The sequence below is a fragment of the Puntigrus tetrazona genome, unplaced genomic scaffold (assembly GCF_018831695.1).
Source record: "Puntigrus tetrazona isolate hp1 unplaced genomic scaffold, ASM1883169v1 S000000755, whole genome shotgun sequence".
Taxonomy (NCBI): Eukaryota; Metazoa; Chordata; class Actinopteri; order Cypriniformes; family Cyprinidae; genus Puntigrus; species Puntigrus tetrazona.
Genome location: NW_025048364.1, coordinates 150,663 through 155,491, shown reverse-complemented (window position 1 = coordinate 155,491; position 4,829 = coordinate 150,663). Strand labels below are relative to the sequence as shown.

The 4,829-nt window shown below is 47.8% G+C and overlaps 1 pseudogene; it reads right to left on the bottom strand.

The window, feature by feature from the left end:
- Positions 1-1,569: 1,569 nt before the first annotated feature.
- On the bottom strand, positions 1,570-4,274 carry LOC122335331 (annotated as a pseudogene).
- Positions 4,275-4,829: the final 555 nt, after the last annotated feature.

The following is a 4,829-nucleotide window of genomic DNA, read 5'->3' as shown; positions in this document are numbered from 1 at the left end:
GATCTGGGGTGTTTTTATCAGACACGACGGCACCCATTCACTGCAGAGCAAGTTATGAAACGACATTTCTCATCTACGTCTTGGACCGTACAACATTTGATTTTTTTTTTGGGGCGAACTGTTCTTTTAATAATCGAGGTCAGGCAGTCATTGGCTAAAACGACAAGTATTGAAAACACAAATATCATTAAATAACAACAAGTGAAAGATAAGTGACAGAAAAACCATCAGCCATCAAAACAGAGTCACTCGCCAGAACAAAAGAGCGTTTTGTAAAAATGTGAAGTTTATTCTTTAAAGAAGTGAATAATATATAAACTATTGTCTATAAATATAAAGGTTTTTTTTATTTAATAGTATCACAAGCAGAAGTATGAGAAAGAAGAAAGTAACAGACGTCACCGGTGTAGAAAAACCGTAATATAGGCTTCGACGCCAGCGTGATTAAATACATCTCAGATCCATGCAGACGGGTCTCATAAGAACACAGCTGAAGAGCAGGCCTCTATCTACCGGTGCTTTCCGTAATGACCTTAAACACGGATTCCTTTGGGAAACAAAAACATTCATTCGCGTGAGATGACTGCCGTAAACAATCGAGAATCAACATGATCTGAGGTTCAGTAAAGGGCACGTGATGACACAACAAACCCTGAAGAAGTCTGAACGGGATGCTGTGAATTCTTCTTATGCAGCGCGCGAGCGATGAGGGGGGAGGGGTTTATTAGCCGATACCGATAAAGACAGAAAAATACTTAAAAATATCTGACAACAAATCGCATTATCCATTAACGGACCTGCTGGTAGGTTTAGGAAGTGATGCACGCGACGAGCCGGCGTGATTATCGCTGCGGATCGTTTAAAAAGAGCACAATATCGGCCGATATATCGGTGTACAGCTCCACGCACCGCGCGCGCCAAAACGCCTACGTCACATTCATGGATTAGTTTACACACCAAGACAGGCATCAAAGTGGTGTGGGGTTTTAAATGACTTACTTTGATGCCGATAACCAGAGCACGGACCGATATTCTCGGAAAAGTCACATCCAAAGTATGCGTGTATTTATTACGTGTTTTATAAATGCACGCGCACGTGTATATATATATTCAAGAAAATTTGTTTTGTATATGTATATATTACCTTTATATATAATATAAATGACATGAATATATACATGCAAATCTTTTCAAATTGTACACTGTATGCGCGTGCATTTATATACGCGTAATAAATATAGACAGCGCGCGCAGATATTACGTGAACAGAATCGCCGCTTAACAGCGCTGATTAAAACGATCTGAAAAAGCCAGTTGAGAGGCCTGCTGGTAGATTTTTTACACACACACACACACACACACACACACACACACACACACAGATCAGAGTCTTAGTAACGAAACCAACACAGACGTCGAACTATTTGAGAAGTGCATTGCAAACACCGGTCCGTCCTGTTCTAGCTGTATGTTTAGAGGTACTTCTGTGCAAAAGAGCCGAAGGAGAACACGAACCACCAGAGTTCATGACACGCCAAGTTCCTTGGAGTTAAACGCGAGCGAAACTGAAAAAGGCACTTGAGTTTACATCTTAAAACAGCCTGAGACCGGGCCAGTCTTTCTTTTAGAGCCTAGTCTCAGCCTCCAGAAAACATCCTGATCTGATCTCACTCCCAAAGCTTTCATTTAAAGCTGGATTCATAAGTGCTGGGCGCACAATTCACACGCGCGTTATCATCATCATCATCATCATCATCATCGTCGTAATTTTCTGCATCATTTGCATGTAAAACGTTTGAATATTCGCCCGTGGAAATACCGACGTCGTTAAAAAGAGACACAGGCGTAAAAACAGATCCCCACCCAGAATAATCCACGAGAAAAGCTTAAATAATCTCCAAAACGATACGGCGCGTCCCCAAAAAAAGTCCTTTGATTTAAAAACAAAAAAAAAACAGAACATCCAAGCGAGATTTAAATACAAATATATACTTACAAAAATCGCAACGTTTATGTACAACGCGAAACAGTGTTCTCCATCGGACAAGAAAAAAAGAAAAAGAAATCACACCGTAGTTTCTCCTGCTTGCTGTTCGCCAGTCTCGTGTAGAACTTCCTCCACGAGTTCAGCGTCTTTCCAGACCATATCCAGAACCCGGACGTGATGCCCACGATCAGGGTCATCAGGTACTTGATCATGAACACCGTGAAATCCGGGTTCACCTGCGGGTTGTGCGCGGGGCACGGCACCGCGTACGTTTTGCACGTTTGCGCGCTCCACGTCTGCTCCCACTGATCCCGGAAAGGCCTGCTCGTGAAGTAGCACGCGATCACGATGGTGGCCGGAACCGTGTAGAGCACGCTGAAAATGCCGATGCGCACCATCAGCTTCTCCAGCTTCTCCGTCTTGGTGCCGTCGTGCTTCATGATGGTCCTGATGCGGAACAGAGACACGAAGCCCGCCAGCAGGAACGAAGTGCCGATGAACAGATAGACGAAGAGCGGCGCGAGCAGGAACCCGCGCAACGCTTCCACGCTGTTGATGCCCACGTAGCAGACGCCGCTGAGCACGTCCCCGTCCACCTGCCCCACGGCGAGGATGGTGATGGTCTTGATGGCCGGCACTGCCCACGCCGCCAGATGGAAGTACTGCGAATTCGCTTCGATGGCCTCGTGACCCCATTTCCATGCCGCCGCCGCGAGGAACCAAGTGAGCGCGAGGATGACCCACCAGATGGAGCTGGCCATGCTGAAGAAGTAGAGCATCGCGAACAGGATGGTGCAACTTTCCTTTTTGGTGCCTTGCACCACCGTCCTGAACTCGTTGTCGAACTGCTCGTTGCAAACCACCTTGTCTTCCATCAGGAATCCGGCGATGTAGGCGATGGAGACCATCGTGTAGCACCCGGAAAGGAATATAATGGGTCTTTCCGGGTAACTAAAGCGCTTCATGTCCACCAAGTAAGTCAAGACTGTGAACAAAGTCGACGCGCAGCACAACACCGACCAGATGCCGATCCAAATGCGCGCAAACTTCTGCTCGTCCTCGCTGAAGTACATCATCCCGTGGAGTTTCTTGGGCTCGCACGGCGCGCCGCAGTTCTCCTCGCCCATGAAGCGGTAGTTGAGGTACGGCGGGACCTTCAGCGAGCTCGGGCACCTGAAACGCCCCTTCCTGGGGTGCTCGGGCGTCGCTTGGGTCGCGTCCGGGGTCGGGTTGACGGGCGCGCTCCGCTCGGACGTGTTCTGCCCCACGCACAGCTCGTCGCCGTGCACCGGGAACAGCTCGCACGCGAGGCTCTCCGGCCACTGGAAGCCGAATTTGTTCATGAGCGCCTCGCAGCCTTGACGCGCGCGCTCGCACAGGGAACGGCACGGGGGCAGCGCCTGCTCCAGCACCGTGCAAACCGGCGCGTACATGGAGCACAGGAAGAACTTGAGGTCCGGCGAGCACTGCACTTTAACGAGCGGGTAGAACTGGTGCACCTCCAGCCCCGCGTCCTCCTGGTTCGTGTGGCCGAGGAGGTTGGGCATGATGGTCTCGTTGTACGCGATGTCCGTGCACAGGGGGATGGTGATGGGCTGGCAGAAGCCGTGCTCCGAACGGACATGCCGCGCTCCCGTACTGCGCGCTCGCTCCCAGTGTTCCGAGGGCGAGCAGGAAGAGCGCGGACGCACCGTGCGCGGCCATACTTTCCTTCTGCGGTGTGTCTCCTCACAGCCAGCTCGCCAGCCAGCGCTGCTCGTCCCCCCCGGCTCCCTCTGTCGATGTATCCCGGCAAATCGTTGCGCGGAAACTTTTGGGAAAGTGCGGCTGCGCCCCGGACGCGGATCGCGAGACGCGCGGAGGAGATCAGCACGCGAGCGCGCGAGAGGCGGATAAAGAGTCGCGGCGTGTCGTGTCAGAGTTTCTGCGAGCTGTTCAAACCTGTTTCCAGGCGCCCTGCTGTCTGCTGTTCATAAGAGAAGCGCGGGAGGGGCTTTACGGACAGATGGCTCGCGTTAGGGAGCGTCGGCATTTCGTTCGCGCGCGGTTCGTTTTGCGTTCTTTTTACGTTCTTCTAACGTTCATGGGGCTCGCTGAGCGTGATGCGTTTCATCTGATAACTTTACCGACGCAACGTACCTTTTGCTAATAGAAAATGTGGGGGGTTTTGCTTTACGTTCTTTAAACGTTCTTTTAATGTTCGCGGTTTGTAACCTTCATCTCTGCTGACGTCATAGAACAAATATAAGTGCGAGGATCTCTTTGCATTTCTAAAATGTTTTTAGACTTATTTTGCCGGAGTAATATATATATATATATATATATATATATATATATATATATATATATATATATATATATATATATATATGTGTGTGTGTGTGTGTGTATATATATATGTATATATGTTTTATCAATATAAAATTAGATGCAATCTGCTTTCATGGTCATTGCACATTTGTTCTTAGACTTGAATTGAATGCATTTTAAACGCTTAACTTTACCGATGTGATATGCATCGAGCGACGCTTTCCATCAACATCAATTCAGCGGAAAACCAACCGTGCTCAAAATAGACTAAAATGCATTTCGCGTTCTTTCTACATTCTCTAGTTATTAACCGGGTTTAATGCACTTAATGTCTGCTAACTTTAGGTAGATATTAAAATAACGAGTACAAGAAAAGAAATTTCATTGGCAGACACTTTGCATTTGCTGAATTCAACTTTATAAAGTTAAGCAAACGATTAAAAATGAGCTTCGGGCAATGTGACATTTAGAAGCGGAAAGATCGAGATGCAATTGTTTCTAAACACTCCAATAATCCAATAATCATTTTTAC